Genomic DNA, 17,046 nt, shown 5'->3' with positions numbered 1-17,046 from the left:
GAGCTAATAACTTATAAGCATGCTTAAATGATAGTTAACAAATTGCTGCAGGCTGAGCATGACTAGCTTGAGGGTTAAAATTCCTGGCAGGACAATTTTTGGAAGGTTGCTCACATTTTTGTGAGTTTTACTTCCTGAAGTCCCAAATGATTCTCCTGGTAAAGAACAGAGAAAAGATTCTCTGTGCTTCTGGAAGGGAGAAGGAAAAGTAACCACTTTGGAAAACACACAAGGAAAAAGTAAACACTTTGAAATATGCCTGGAATATTCAATTCTCCATATCAAAGGCCTACCCTGAAGGCAAACTGTTTTACCAGAGCCTTATCTGACCTAGAAGGGCAATGAAACAACTCCAGCCCATGCTATTCTTCCTGTTTCAAATAAAGAGAGGAAAAAACAAAGACTAAGAAACTCTTCTGAAAGACACAGCCCAGGGATTCAGGCCTACTAAAAAAAAAATGTGAGATTTAAATAAAACATGCACTGTAGAAAAGCTTCACCTCCCCTATGCCTACTACCACATCAACAGAGCCCAGTGTAATAGTGAATTATAAGTGAGAGAAGTAAAAGGTATACTTTCTATGGAAATCCAGTAATTTTAAATTTATAACAGAGAGAGGTCAAAAATATAGTTTCTATGTAAACTCAAACACAACAAGGAAGGCAAAGGAATTAAGTCTAGAAGAAACTTCTTTTTTTTTTTTTTTTTTTTTTTTTTTTGAGACGGAGTCTAGCTCTGTCGCCCAGACTGGAGTGCAGTGGCGCGATCTCGGCTCACTGCAAGCTCCGCCTCCCGGGTTCACGCCATTCTTCTGCCTCAGCCTCCGGAGTAGCTGGGACTACAGGCGCCCGCCACCACGCCCGGCTAATTTCTTTTTGTATTTTTAGTAGAGACGGGGTTTCACCGTGTTAGCCAGGATGGTCTCGATCTCCTGACCTCGTGATCCGCCCGCCTCGGCCTCCCAAAGTGCTGGGATTACAGGCTTGAGCCACCGCACCCGGCCAGAAGAAACTTCTGATAACTACATCAAATGTTAAGCACAGCCTAACTCCTAGCAAGATAAACATAAACTTCACACCAAAGTCCTATTTAGTGTGGACTTAGTTCTTATTACCTGATACATTATGTATGGCTTTCAAGAAAAAAAATGCAAGGCATGCTAAAATATAGTCTGGAGAGGCAAAGCAAGTTTCAGAACCAGACATAGGTATGGATGGCAGAGATTTTGGAATTCTCAGGCTTGGAATCAAAAATAACTATTACTAATATACTAAAAGCCCTAATGAAAAAACATACACAATAAGCAAGAACAGATTGGTAACATAAGCAGAGCGATAGAAACACTAAGGGAGAATTAAAATAAAATGCTAAAAATAAACACTGTGAACAGAAATGAAGAATGCTTTTGATGCCCTGATCAGAAGACTGAACAAAGCCAACCAAAAACAAAAAGGAACAATAGCAGCAAAATAGTAATAGAAGATCCCAAAACTTTGGGGGTGATTACAAAAGATGTAACCTTCACATACCAGAAGGAAAACCAGAAAGAGACATGAGAAAGAGGAACATAAAAATGTGAAGTAACAATGGCTCAAAATTTTCCAAACTTAATCACACACCAAACCACAGATTCGCATAGTTCAGAGAACACTAAACAAGATAAACCACTAAAAAGTCTACATCTAGGCATATCATATTCAAGTTTCAAAAGTCCAATGACAAACAGAAAATATTGAAAGAAGCCAGAAGGGAAAATAATTGCTTACCTATCTAGGCACAGAATAAAAATTACATCAGATTTCTCTTCAGAAACCACCAGCAAGAAGAGAGTGGAATCAATTATTTAAAGTGATGAAAAAAAAAGAAATGGTAGTCTAGGTGACTTTGGGTTTTAATTAGGTCTTCATCGAAGTTTTGATTGAGTGCCTAGCTAATCTCTGCTTCCTTGGCTGTGAAACATTGTAGGAGACTCATTTCCACCATTAACAGGCTTTGAGTTTAGCTTTTTAGTCTCTCAGGCCAAAGAGGATCAAACATGTATCCTGAGGCAGAGATAAGCAAGCAATTCCTTAAGGAGGATGTTTCAAAATACAGAATATTTCACTCTCTTTTAAAGATGCCTCTAACTCAGCCTCCAGTCTCCCATACCACCCCATGAGCGTTCAAATATGTCAAGGTGAATGCCGGTCATATATTTGGGATTCCTCAAGTGTCAGTCTAAATTTAAAACTATGCAACTGTTAAAAGCTCTGCTGACTTCTCTTCCCCACAGCAGAGTTCCCCTATCTAAACCAAACTATTCTCACCTCATACCAGTATTTTCTAAATGCCACCAGGAAAGAAAACAACTGGAGGTCTAGAGATTGTAGCTCTCCTAGGAATGTCTCTTTCATTTCTGGGATTTTATTTCACCTAGTCTTCACCCACATAGAGTACTCTGATATTCTCAAAATTCTGATTTTAGAAGTTGTCTATGATTTTCATCTGTTGTGGCAGATTCATTGGCCTATCACAATGTATTACATCTGACCCAGAAGCCACCTTTTTCATTTTAAGTGACATTTTAAAATATATTTTACAATGTAGCTCGAACACTAGAGTAGAAGTACAAGTTTATTCTTTATTGCCCAAATTAATTCATGTATACTGGGGGAACATACTTTAAAAATTGTTTTACGGATATGGGTATATTATAACAGTGTTTGGTCATCACAATTCATGAAAATTATACTCTTACACTTCTCCAAAGACCACCCATACTTGATTTCTTAGCATGTTCACAAATCGGCTTCAGATGAATTCAAGCCCTTCAATGGTACTTGCTGAGAAATATTTATACATATGAAGAAACTGATTTTTATAGAAAATATATGCACACAGATATTTGCAACTGTCCTTAAAGATAAAGCAATATTCCTCATTGGTGGAATTCCTTGGAAGAATGATGAACTATAGGAACATTTTTAAATAAATTTCAACTTTTATTTTAGATACAGGGGGTACATGTGTAAGTTTGTTACATGGGGATATTGCTTGATGTGGAGGTTTGGGGTATGAATCCCATCACCCAGGTAGTGAGCATAATACTGAATAGGTAGATTTTCCACCCCCACACACACATCTCTACCTCCTCACTGTATGAGTCCACAGTGTCTATTGTTCCCATGTTTATGTCCATGTGGTTAGGAACATTTTTTTTAAACAGATAAGAACCATATACTTTTTGCAGAGAATCATTTTACTTATTTAAACATGTACCTATATGTTAAATTCGTTTTCTTCTTGAATTCTTGACATTCATATTAAAGGCCTAATAAAAGAAAGATATTGTATATTTTACTACACAAAGTAAACCAATTATGGTGAGTTTTATCTTCCATACATGAACCTAAACTACTAGTGGTTCTATTTCCTACTGCATCTTCTTCTACATATCTTCCAGATGTTCCCATCAGTAAGATTTTTTTGGATATTCAGTCCTTTATGGTAGTTTTATGTTTCTCAAACTTCAGTAATTTTTTGATCTCTTGTCTTATTTTACTTTCTTGGAACTATTCTGCAAAGCTTTCTGTACTGTCTGAAAAGCATTCAGCTATCTGAACATCTGGAAATAAAACCTTGCAATTAACAGTCACATTTTCATCACTGGAAGTCTGTTACTTTGTGAACATCTTGCTCTTGCTTTTCTACTAGGTATGTTGAGAAACTGCACCATCTGGATCTAATGAAACAAAAATTAAACTGAGCATCAGAATACTCATGACATGGTTGCCCAAAGCATCTCTGTACCTTATTTCATCTAGGCATTTGTTTTACCTTTTCTGGGCTGAGTGCTTTTTTACTCCATGGTGCTGAATTGCCTTTGACACAAAATGAGAGTGTACCAATGTCCTCTCAACAATGATTTAAAATTTAAATGTTCTGATGGAGCCAGAGTTCTTAAGACAAGTTCTGAATTTTAACAACACAACACATTTATTTTGTGCATCTAGTCTTGTTTTGACTTGAATTAAATAAAATAACTTAGGAATCTTATACTTTCTCTTGGCTGTCACACACAGGAAATAATCTACTTTAATTTATGAAGCTATAAGCTACTGTATCTCAAATTCTGGCTCCCTTAGAACAGAAATATAAAACTACATAGTGTTGTATTGTTATGTTACTTTGTCCTGAAGCCTTTCAGGAACAAAATATAAATAACATTTTATTTAATTCTTGTAAATTATTAATTAGAAATGTGCTAAAATATTGATTTTCAGGCGAATCATTAAAATGGAAACTAAGTTTTGTACTTAGAACTTTAGGTCAATAAATGAAGCTGGAAATAGTTAAATCCACAGGTTTTCTAATTCAACTAAGTGGATTTCTGATAATTTTGAAGAATCCTTTTGGGTGGGGATTTGATGGAAACAAGGGCATGAGAAATATGGGTAATGTAAATAAGTAGGGTTCTTAGACGCCTCCACATCCGCATGAAAGAAGTTTGATTTTCATCTGGTTTACATGTTAAGATTCTTGGTACACTTCAATGAACTTTTCCATGACTTAAAAAAGAAAGAAAAAAAATCTAATTGATGCTATCAGTGCTTTACTCTAGATTTTTTTTTTTTTTAACAAAAGGAGGTCTAGAGGTCTTTTTCAGAAGCTAGTTCATGAGAGAATTAGGATGCTTCTCCCACCTTTAAGTTTTACAGTCTTCAAAATGGACCAATTAGTGAAATGAAAAAAATACACACAAAAAATTAAGAAATTCAAGAAAGCACCAAATTTATAACATAATTCAAATTAATAAAAACTTTGTAGAGGCTTTTGTTAATGTATCATTTTTGAAGAAAAGATTGGTTGATGACTATTGATAATTGTAGCTTCAGTCTTTACACAGACACATACACATAAGGGATCTTCCCAAAAGCTCATAAACAATGCATATTATGAAAAAACCAAGCATGAATTTCTGGTTTTCGCATTTAAAAAATGGTACTAACTTGTTATAACATGTCTGAACAGGATCCGAGTTTGGGTCACTGAAAAGGATAAGATACCAGTTTGAAAAGAGTTCAGAGCAACTTGAATTCTGCTAAAATTAAAGCAAGAACAAATATCAAATTTATGGTGAAGCTTAGGTGGAAGAATGGTAAAATTGTTGGCGCTTTATAAAAAGTTTTTTGAGACAATGCCCCAAAGAAAGCAGCAGTTTACACACTGATAACTCATTTTAGGAAGGGACAAGAGGATCCGGAGGATGAAGCCTGCAGCGGCGGGTCATCCACATCAGTTTGTGAGGAAAAAATTAATCTTGTTCTTGACTTAACTTGAGAGGACCAATGATTAACAGCACAGATAAAAACCAGCACCATACTCATCTCTATTAGTTCAACTTCACAATTCTGACTGAAGAATTAAAGTTGAGCAAATCTTCCGCTGAATGCATGCCATAATCATTGTGCTCAGATCAGCTGCAGACAAGAGCAGAGCTTTCAATGGAAATTTTAAACATGTAGAATCGGCCAGGCGCAGTGGCTTACGCCTGTAATCCCAGCACTTTGAGAGGCCGAGGCAAAAAGATTGCCTAAGCTCAGGAGTTCGCGACCAGCCCGGGCAACACAGTTAAACCCTACTAAAATAGAAAAAATTATGTGGGCGTAGCCGCATGCACCTGTAGTCCCAGCTACTCAGCAGGCGGAGGCAGGAGAACCCCAGGAGCCGGGTGTTGCAGTGAGCCAAGATCGCACCACTGCACTCCAGCCTGGGCAACACAGCGAGACTCCGTGTTAAAAAAAAAAAAAAAAAAAAAAAGTGAAATCATGATTCTGAAGCATTTCTCTGAAGAATTGTAATAGGAAATGAAACATGACCTTTCCAGTACAATCCTGAAGACAAAGCACAATCAATGACTAGCAAGGGCAAGAGGTAGAAGTGGTCCAGTCAACGCAAAAGCAGACCAACCAAGAGCAACAATCACCGCAACAGTTGTTTGGGATGCTGAAGGCGTTTTGCTTGTTGACTTTCTAGAGGGCCAAAGAACAATAACATCTGCCTATCATGAGAAAGTTTTGAGAAAATTAGCCAAAGCTTTAGCAGAAAACACCTGGGGAAGCTTCACCAGAGAGTCCTTCTCCACCACGACGACGCTCCTGCTCATTCCCCGCATATCAAACATTAATAATTTTGCAAAAGTTTTGATGGGAAATCATCAGGCATTCAACTCACAGTCCTGATTTGGTTTCTTCTGACTTCCTTTTGTTTCCCAATCATAAAACATTTTAAAAGGCATCCATTTTTTTTTCAATTAATAATGTAAAAAAGGCTGCATTGACGTGGTTAAATTTCCAGGACCCTCAGTTTTTTAGGAATGGACTAAATGGCTGGTATCATTACTTACAAAAGCGTCTTGACCTTGATGGAGTTTATGTTGAGAAATAAGGTTTATAATTTTTATTTTTATCTTAATTCCACTTTCTTTTTGTTTGTTTGTTTGTTTGTTTGTTTGTTTGACACGGAGTCCTGCTTGTTGCCCAGGCTGGAGTGCAGTGGCACGATCTTGGCTCACTGTCACCTCTGCTTCCCGGGTTCAAGCGACCTACCTCAGCCTCCTGAGTAGCTGGGACAACAGGCGCGTGCCACCACGCCTGGCTGATTTTTTTTGTATTTTTAGTAGATACAGGGTTTCACCATGTTCGCCAGGATGGTCTCCATCTCCTGACCTCAGGTGATCTGCCTGCCTCGGCCTCCCAAAGTGCTGGGATTATAGGCATGAGCCACCGTGCCCAGCCCAATTACATTTTTCTGCAAAATTTTTGAAGTCCCCTCGTATTTGTGTATATACATATGTGTATTGTGTGTGTGTATATATTTATATACAAATGAGGCATTATATTTATATATATCTATATATATTCATAGATTATATAGCTTTAGGGAGGCATATTAGGAAATGTATATGTAATATACATTAGGAAAGATATATATATGAATATATTTAGCTAATGTATATTGTGTATATAGTTAATGCATACATATAGAGAGATGGCTGAATAATTAAATATGCATTAGGAAAGCTGGTAGAAATATTTACAGCACTTTTTACTTGACATTTCTTTTTCACTCAAAACTATTCTGAAAATTCTATCCCCAATCTGTTCAATAAGAATCTCACCAAAAAAAATTTCAAATACACGTTATAGTCAATATTAATAATCCAACATGCTATTAACTGTTCTAAACAGGGATAAAAGTCTCAAAACTATGAAGGCAGCTGAACAGTCAAGTTCTTTAGTGGAACTATGCAAAAGGCAATAATAATTACTGTAATTGTACCATTGATTTAAAAAAAAAAGTATAAGTGGGAAAAAGTCTCAGATTTTTTAATAATTATCACAGCAGTTTTTGTCATTTAAAGAAATGGACTTTTCACCTGTATTTCTTGAAATCTAACCAATTTTTGATAAATCTATTAGCGTTCACTGTCTCAAAGGAAACAATAGAGCTCTAAAGTGAAATCTTTCTTGTATAGGAAGATGGGCTAGTAAACGACATTTACTCCTGATTATTTGTCATTTCAAAAAACTTACTAGCTGAAATGACAGAGTGCTCATGTTCCCCCAAAATTCATAAGTTGAAATCCTACTCTTAATGTGATGGCATTTGGAGGTGGGGCCTTTGAGAGCTCATTAAGTCATGAAAGTAGAGTCCTTATGAATGGAATTAGTGCCCTAATTCCAGAGAGCCTGCCATTTGAGCTGTAATGAGTAGTTGGCAGTCTTCAAGTGGAGGAGGGCTCTCTTCAGAACCCAATCATGCTGGTGCCCTGATCCTCGAATTCCTGTCTTCAACACTATGAGACATTTTTGCTGTTTAAGTCTGGTGGCTTAATTCATTACAGTCGCCCAAACTGATTAGTACATTATTACTGGAAACAAAGAATGTAATTTGGGCTCGAATGTGCATTTATTATGGTGAAATAGTAGATTCGGGGATGATAGCGATACTATTAGTTATTAACCACTCACTAGTCTGATAGCATTGCATAATCAATAGATAGTAGGTTGGGCATGATTGACTCACGCCTGTAATCCCAGCACTTTGGGAAGCCAAGGTGGATGGATCACCTGAGGTCGGGAGATCAAAACCAGCCTAGCCAACATGGTGAAACCCCGTCCCTACTAAAAATACAAAAATTAGCCAGGTATGGTGGTGCGTGCTTGCAATCCCAACTACTCTGGAAGCTGAGGCATGAGAATCATTTGAACCCGGGAGGCAGAGGATGCAGTGAGCAGAGAGTGCAGCACTTCACTCCAGCCTGGGCAACAGAGTGAGACTCTAGCTCAAAAACAGGAAAAAAAAGATAGCAAAAATCCACCTGCAGATTAAATTTGTACTTTTGCAATAACCTGCTAAATGTTGGTATGTGTTGAAATAGATAGCTGGACCAGTCATCAATATCAGCACAAACTTTCTTGTTATTTTTATACAAACTTTGCAAGTCCTTTGCTTCTCTAATTTTCAGCTATCTGTATTTTATAGTATACATCTGCTAAAGCAAGTCTGAATCCTCTTCAGGTCAATTCTCCTCTATAGGCATAATTATCTGAGGAGTTTTTTATTACTCTGCCAAAGTATTTGACATCACATCAATATTAGGCTATTTTTTAAATTTTTTAACTGTGATGAAAAACATGTACTAGAGTAAAAACAAAGTAAACAATTATTTGTATATAAGACACTGTAACAGATGGGACATACAGCAGGAAATCTATGATCATAGGCCAGCTCATTTCTTTTTTAATCTTCATCATCACAATTAATGGCCACACAATGTTCATTCAGATTACTATGAATCTGTGTTCTTCAGATTTCATTTGATAAATATTCTCAGTAAGTTGTTTCCTTTCATGGGTCTTTGTTAATAGACATATCTTGAGAAACAAGAATCAAAATACATGGCCATATTAATATTGTTTCATGTAGTCATGGTCAGAGCTTTTATCAGTTTATCCATTTTGAGGACATAGACCACTTCCACATGTGTGTTTGTTAGTATGCCTGTTAGCCAACTCAGTTTAGTCCTTCTCTTCCTTTGGAAGAGAAAGGGATTCCAGCAGAGTGCTTGCCCCAGAGCATCTGAGTCAAAGCTAAATAAGCTAGTATTCTTTTGCTCCAAGCCTCTCACAAGGAGAGACAAAATTATATTAGCATTTTCTTTTTTTTTTTTAACAGCCATTAATTGACTCTCTTTCCCTCATTTAGAATCTCACTTTTCTTCCTTCTATCATTAATTTTTATCTAAAGCTTTTCCACTGAGATGGGTCTCTCTGGTCCAGCCAATGGTCTAGTCCACATTGCTGGTAACAAGATGACACATGCTAAGGCTTCCTCTTTTATTCTATTCCCAGTCATAGTGAATTAGATGGGAAAAATTCAAAGAAATAGAACCATTACGCAAAATATTTGTCACAAGTTGTTAGGCCAAACTTGGCAAAGTCTGGAGAAGAAATAATTTATCCCATCAATCTCTTTGGGATTCTTTCAGTTATATTCAGATTAATAGACATAATTTCTTTTTGGGGATATTACCAGCCTCTGGGACAGTAACTCTAACCTAGGAATAATTGGGTATAACACTGAAAAGAAATTGTTTACATACAAGGGAAGATTTGAATGTAAGCTCCTGCATCATCTCTTCTTCCTTCTTTTCCAATTTTACTTCAAATGCACAATAATTTATCTCAAAGAGAACCATAATAATCCTCTTGGTAAAATAAAATTAATAAAGACAAAGCTGGAAGTCGTAGGGCAGCCCTTCAATCCTTTGTTACCTGCATCTGTTTAAATAGGTGTTTCAATTGCACATGTCAGTTTTTATTAACCCACTACTTTGGGAATATATTTTAAAAGTCTATTAAGTGTGATGTTTCTGTTTCTTTACCCATCATTTCTCTAGAAGTTAATAACTTAATCTGATGAAATGTATTTTCTTAAGAGGAACAAAATGATACTGTTTTGTTTGTTTGTTTGTTTGTTTTTTGGTTTTGGTCATGGTTCTTTGCTAACATAAACAGCTTTGGCTTCAGTTAGTGAGTATGGGAATCCAAACCCAGAATGTGTATCAAGTTCTGTCAATATCCATTTAAGTACCCTCCCCTGGAGCAATAGGTTAAAAGCCAATGTAATCTACTTGCCAACTATATGCTGGCAAGGGTGAACTGCAGATTTTGCCTTTTCCATTAGCATACACAAAAAATTATATTGGTAGGGGCCACCAGAGTGTGCTGTAATTTGACACATCATTGCCTGGTTTGAATTTGTCTGTGTTCACCCATGTCATGGACCTAGGTTGTCACTTCAAGAAATCCAAGTAGGACGTGAACTTCTTGAGTTCAGTCATCTCAGACCCTGACACAGGGTTGCTGTGTTGAGCATCAGTGTGCCTTTGATTTTTTTCTCAGAATTTCCATAGAGATTTACAAAGAGCAGCACACCATGTGGAGGCCCCTCTGTGGTCCATTTGATCCATTTTCCAGAACAAATTGAAAGCCTAAAAGTCAATATAGTCATTATAAAAAGTCAAACAGTAGAGCCTTTTTTTTGTTAAGTTCTTCTGTCATTGCAAAGAACACAGCCTGTAATACAGGCTCTGTACTTTTCCATGAGTATTTTACTGTTTGCTGAATGCAGAACAGCTGATTTATTTTGCTGTAGAGACAGGGTCTTGCTATGTTGACAAGGCTGGTATCAAACTCAAACTCCTGGTCTCAAGCAATCCTCTCACCTCAGCCTACCAAAGTGCTGGGATTACAGGTGTGAGCAATTGCACCCAGCCCTGATTTTTATGGTAAGTCTTGGCATTAGCTTCTGGAACTGTCCTTTGTGAACCAGGGCAATTGCCTTACATTGTAAGACAATTGCTCAGAAATGTGCCCATTCAACAATAGTAGCAAGCAAGTCCTTAAGCAACTTTATAGTAGGTCATAGGAAGAAAAAGTCTACTTGCTTACTAATGTAAGGAGTCTTTCCTGTAAATTATCTGGTATGATGCTCTTACATATGACCTTTTTACTCTGTCTTATGTGGAAACTTCTTTTGGCAGCTTCCTCTTTTTTTGCAATGTTTTACTGGGGCTTTATTATGGCCTTAAACCATTTACTTATTTGGACTGTCTGTGCAGGTGCCCAATAATAAGCCAATAACTATCTTTTAAAAGGAGTATACCAGAGAGGAGCATCTGGTCATTTTATAATTCAAAAGACAAGAGATAACTGTTGAGAAGAAGCGGTTATGGGGCTTTATGAAAGACTCCAGTTGGCAAAATATGAGTGGCCAACACTTCTAGTATCATTTCAACATCAGGACCATGTTATCCAAAAGAATAACTAGCATTACAGCCCTCAATTAAATATGGCCTTATTTAAATGATTTTAAGGATCAGATCCAACAGTATTCCAAAGTGAGGGATGTGATTTCTCTAAAAGTCAAGAAAGGCCAATAGACATTGTTCAGGTCAAGAAACAGGCAGTAAAAATAATTCATTTTTAGTGGTCTTCAATAAGTCATAGGTTGCTCAAGTCCATGCAATGCTCAAAAGAATCACTGCTTATGTGGGTCTCTGAATTTTTGTGAAGTTAGTCAATGATTCCTGATTATCATGCAATTTATGCCTGAAGTAAATTTGATTTTGGCTTGATACTTAGGTTCTAAAATAATTATAATATCATCAATAGAAAACTGCTAGCTGTACTAGATCTACAACCCATGTTATCATATCACAACATTATATGAGAGAATTCAAGGGTTTTTAATCATACATTACAATTGTTATCCAGACGTTAAATTTTTACCCTACTACAATAGCATCCCCACATCCCTGTAAATTGATTTTGCTAGCCCTAAAAGAATCATGAGCAGGACTAGGCAGCACCATACACTGTGCTTCTTTATCTAATAGAACTAAAATAGTTTCCATTCCACCTCCAGGCCATTTCAACCACACAATGTATTACTGGAGATTGGATCTAAAGACACTGACCTTCATGTCAATTTTATTCTTATATTACAAAATAAATGTTAAAAGAGAGCATTTTGGCATCTAATACTGGAAGCTCATTAGAACTTTTCTTTGCTTGTATTTTATCTAGGTGCAAATAAGCTGAGCATATCTTTCTTGATATTTTTAACATCAGGGGGTATTTGAGGAGAGATGGTTATGAGTCCACAATTTCCTATGAAATTCCACCAAGCTTCAGGTGATCACACTATCAATTTCCTCCTTTTGCATACCAATTTTAATCAGCCATCCCAGGACTTCCCTTTGATGTAATTAGACTCTGAATAGTTGCCTCTTTTATTATCTTGAAGTTTCATATGAGGAAGTGGAAGGAAAAAAGAGTTATTGCCTGCCTCCCATGAGGGAGCTTGTTTCCATGGAGGTGAAGGGTTACAATCAGGGAGTATCCCACTACATCAAATGCCAGGAAAAGAAGGCCTCTTTGTCCCTCTGGACCTGAGACTTTCTTCTCGCCTTGAGCAACACCAGGCAGCCCAGCCTGGCTAAATCCCTCTCACTTCCATCCCTTCAAACAGTATGAACAGGGAGCAGTGGGAGCCTCAGTAGTCGCAGATAAACCAATCAGGCCAAAATAAAAACCATAAAGACCCAAAAAAAGTATAAAATTAAACTGTTATTAGAACAGCAACCCACAAAAGTAGGCTAAGATATGCATGCTAAAGCTTAACAGCGTGACTGACTGCTAAAATAAAAGATTTAAATAGGAGGCAGAATCTCCTAACACAATAGATAACAGTTCCAGAATACAATAAAAAAAAATCACCCATCATTCTAAGAATTAGGAAAATAAAAATTTGAATGAAAAAAGACTATCAACTAATGCCAACACTGAGATAAAGCAGCTGTTGGAATTATCTGACATAAAACTTTAACACAGTCATCAAAAAACATTTCAACATCAATTATAGATTTTCTTGAAATAAATAAAAACAGAAAACTCAGAAAAGAAATAGAATTTATAAAAAGAACCAGTGGAAACAAATGGAAAATATAGAACTGCTGGCTTGGTTCAATGTAAGACTGGAGATGAAAGAGGATAACATCAGTGAACTTGAGGACAATCAATAGAATTTATCAAATCTGAATAAAAGGCAGAAAAATAGACAAAATATATGTGAACAGAGCCTCAGGAGCCTGTGGGTTAAAAACAAATATACAGCAGTCCTATCATTAGAGTCCCATAAAGAGAGAGAAAAAAGAATGGGACTGAAAGAGTATTTAAAGAAATCATTACTGAAAACTCTCCAAACTTGACAAAAGACACAAACCTTCAATCTAAGGAGTCATGTGAACCCCAAACAGAATAAACGCAAGCAAATCTACACTAAAGCACAGAATCATTAACTTCTGAAAATAGCCAGAGAGACAGCACATGATCTACAGGGGAATACCAATTCAGATGATTTCTTATCTGTAAACATGAAGGCCAGAGCATGCGGCACAATATTTTTCAAGGGCTGAAAGAAAAAAACTGTTAACTTTCTTCTCCAAGAATTAAGGAGTAATTTTCCAGGAACCTCAAATCTCTCCTTTTGGCAACTAATGGTACAACTAGACAGAAAATAAGCAAGGCTACAGATGAATTGAACAAAAAAATTAAGATGAAAAACTTACATAGAACATTCGACCCAACAACAGCATAATGTACATTTTTTTAATTACCCATGGAAAATTTACCAAGATAAGTCATACCCTGACCAGAAAACAAACCTTAAGAAAAATTAAAGAATCAAAATCATAGAGTGTGCTCTCTGACTATAATGAGTCTAGTTAGAAGTCAATAACGGAAATACCACAGGAAAATGTCTCAATACATGGAAAGCAAACAACTAACCACCAAAAAATCCATAAAAAAGGTAGAAGGAAGAAAATCATAAAGGACAGAAGTCAATAAAATTTAAAAATAGAACAATAGGGACAATCAATGAAACAAAAGCTGTTTCTTCCAAAAAAATTAATAAAATTGACAAACCTCTGCAAGACTGACAAGAATAAAATAAACACAAATCATCAATATCAGGAATTAAACAGGGCATATCATCAAAGATTTTATTGCCATTAAAAGAATAATGAGAAAGTATAACAGATAATTTTACATACATTAATTTGACAACTTAAATGTAAGAAATTCCTCAAAAGTTGCAAACTACCGAAACTGACCCAAGATGAAATAAATGTTCTAAATATTCCTATAGCTGTTAAAGAAATTAGATTCATATTTTAAAAGGACACTAAAAGCAAATCATTAGCTCCAGCTGGTTTCACTGGTGAATTCAACCAAACATTTAAAGAAGAATTAACACCACTTTTGCAAATTTTATACTACTTATTTCAGACTTAGAAGAAGGGACACTTTCTAATTTATTTTACCAAAGCCAAAGACGGTACCAAAAAAAAATTACAGGCCAATATCTCTCAAGAATTTACATGACTCTTTCTCATCTTGCAAGATGGCAGATGAAAAGGCTGATAAGCCAGATACTAAAAAGAAGCAACTCAAAGCCAAGAAGGCTGATGGTGACAGAGTGAAAAAGGGTGACCTCAAAGCTAAAAAGCCCAAGAAAGGGAAGCCTCATTGCAGCTGAAATCCTGTCCTTGTCTGAGGAAGTGGCAGATATTCCCAATCTACTATGTATTGCAGAAGGGCCAGGTACAAGAGGAAGTACTTAACCACTAAATCCAAAGTTGAAAAAAAAAAAAAAAATGAAGGAGAACGTGTGGGGTGACAAGTAGAGTGGTACTCGGGTAGTTAAACTTCACAAAATCCCTAGATATTATTCTACTGAAGATGTGCCTCGAAAGCTGTTGAGCCACAGCCAAAAACCCTTCAGTCAGCACTTGAGAAAACTGCAAGCCAGAGTCACCCCCAGGACCATTCTCATCATTCTTACTGAGTGCCACAGAGGCAAGAGGGTGGTCTCCCTGAAGCAGGTGGCTAGTGGCTTGTTATTTGTGACTGGACCTCTGGTCTTCAATTGAATTCCTCTACAAAGAACACACCAGAAATTTGTCATTGCCATCTCAACCAAAATTAATATCAGTAACGTAAAAATCCCAAAACATCTTACTGACACTTACTTCAAGAAGAAGCGGCTGTGGAAGCCCAGACACCCAGACACCAGGAAGGCGAGATCTTCAACACAGAAAAAGACAAATACGAGACTACAGAGCAGCACAAGATTGATCAGAAAACTGTGGACTCGCAAATTTTCCCCAAAATCAAAGCTATTCCTCAGCTCCAGGACCACCTGCATCTGTGTTTGCACTGACAAAGGGAATTTATCCTCACAAATTGGTGTTCTAAATTTCTTAATAATCCAATTACATAATTGATAACAAAAAAGAATTTACATGAAATACCATCAACAAAAATATTAGTAAACCCAATCTAACAATATGCATAAAAAGAACTTTCCTGCATTACCAAATGACATTAATTCCAAGTATGTAAGACTGATTAAACACTTGAATATCATTCAGTGTAATCCATTGAATGAAGAAATGCCTGAGACTGGGTAATTTATAAATGAAAAAGGTTTAATTGACTCACAGTTCTGCAAGGTTGAGGAGGCCTCAGGAAACTTACAATCATAGCAGAAGGGGAAGCAAACACATCCTTCTTCTTCACATGGCAGCAGGAGAGAAAGGAATGCCTCTTATAAAACCGTCATATCTCATGAGAACTCACTCACTATCACAAGAACAGCATGGCGGTAACTGTCCCCATGATTCAGTTACCTCCCACTGGTTCCCTCCCACGACACGTGGGGATTATGGGAACTACAATTTAAGATAATATTTGGGTGGGGACACAGTCAAACCATATCACAATCATATCAATAGACTAGAAAAAATCATGTGACCATTTTAAGTGGCCCACAAAAATAACAAAATCCAACATTGATTCATGATTTATAAATAAAGGGACTTTCAGCAAATGAGGGATAGAGAAGAAGTACCACAGTTTGCTGAAGAGCAACTGTAAAAAACCTACAGTCAACATTTTACTTAATGGTTGAAGACTATACACTTTCTCTTTAAGATCAGGAAGAAGACAAGAATATCCACTCTCATTACTCTTATTGAACATATTACTGGAAGCTTTAATTACTGTGATATTACAAGATAAATAAATAAAAGGGATACAGCTTATAAAATAAGAAACTGCTCTTAAAGTTCAACAATGTTGTACAATAAAAGATCAAGTCACAAAAATGAATCATGTACATTATACACTAATAATGAACATTCTGAAACAGAAATTAAAAACACAGTATCATTTATATCACTCCAAAGAAAATGAAATACTTAGGTCTATACTTAACCAAATATATACAGAATTCACATTCTATAATTTTTTTTTTTTTTTTTTTTTAGAGGGAGTCTTGCTCTGTTGCCAGGCTGGAGTGCAGTGGTGTGATCTCGGCTCACTGCAAACTTCGACTCCCTGGTTCAAGGATTTTCCTGCCTCAGCCTTCCGAGTAACTGGGACTACAGGCATGCACCACCACGCCCAGCTAATTTTTGTATTTAGGGTAGAGCAGGGTTTCACTGTGCTGGCCAGGATGGTCTTGATCTCCTGACCTCATGATCTGCCTACCCCTAAAGTGCTGGGATTACAGGCGTGAGTCACCACTTCCGGCCTACATACTATAAATTTGAAGATATTGACAAAAGAAATGAATGAATATCTAAGTAAATGGAGAAGCATATGTTGCATGAATTGGATTGGAATTTTCTTCAAATTGGTTTATAGACGTAATGTAATTCCACAAGACCTACAATAGCTTACGCAATTTTGACAAAGACGGAAAGAAATAAAAACAGAAGAAAAGAGAATAATGTAAGAGGAGTCAGTCTACTCAACATTAAGGCTTACTCTATAACCATAATTATAATTATACACACACATATAAAGATTTTTACAGTCCAGGAGTAGGCAATGAATTATTATTAGACTTGACACCAAAAGACCAATCCA

The 17,046-nt window shown here is 36.5% G+C and overlaps 1 pseudogene; it reads left to right on the top strand.

Annotated features, from left to right (window-relative positions):
- The first annotated feature begins 14,515 nt into the window (after positions 1-14,515).
- Positions 14,516-15,369, top strand: LOC105475611 (large ribosomal subunit protein eL6 pseudogene; annotated as a pseudogene).
- The last annotated feature ends 1,677 nt before the right edge of the window (positions 15,370-17,046 follow it).

The sequence above is a fragment of the Macaca nemestrina genome, chromosome 4 (assembly GCF_043159975.1).
Source record: "Macaca nemestrina isolate mMacNem1 chromosome 4, mMacNem.hap1, whole genome shotgun sequence".
NCBI classification, from domain to species: Eukaryota; Metazoa; Chordata; class Mammalia; order Primates; family Cercopithecidae; genus Macaca; species Macaca nemestrina.
The sequence above is the reverse complement of the archived record's forward strand: the minus strand, read 5'-3'. Positions and strand labels throughout refer to the sequence as shown.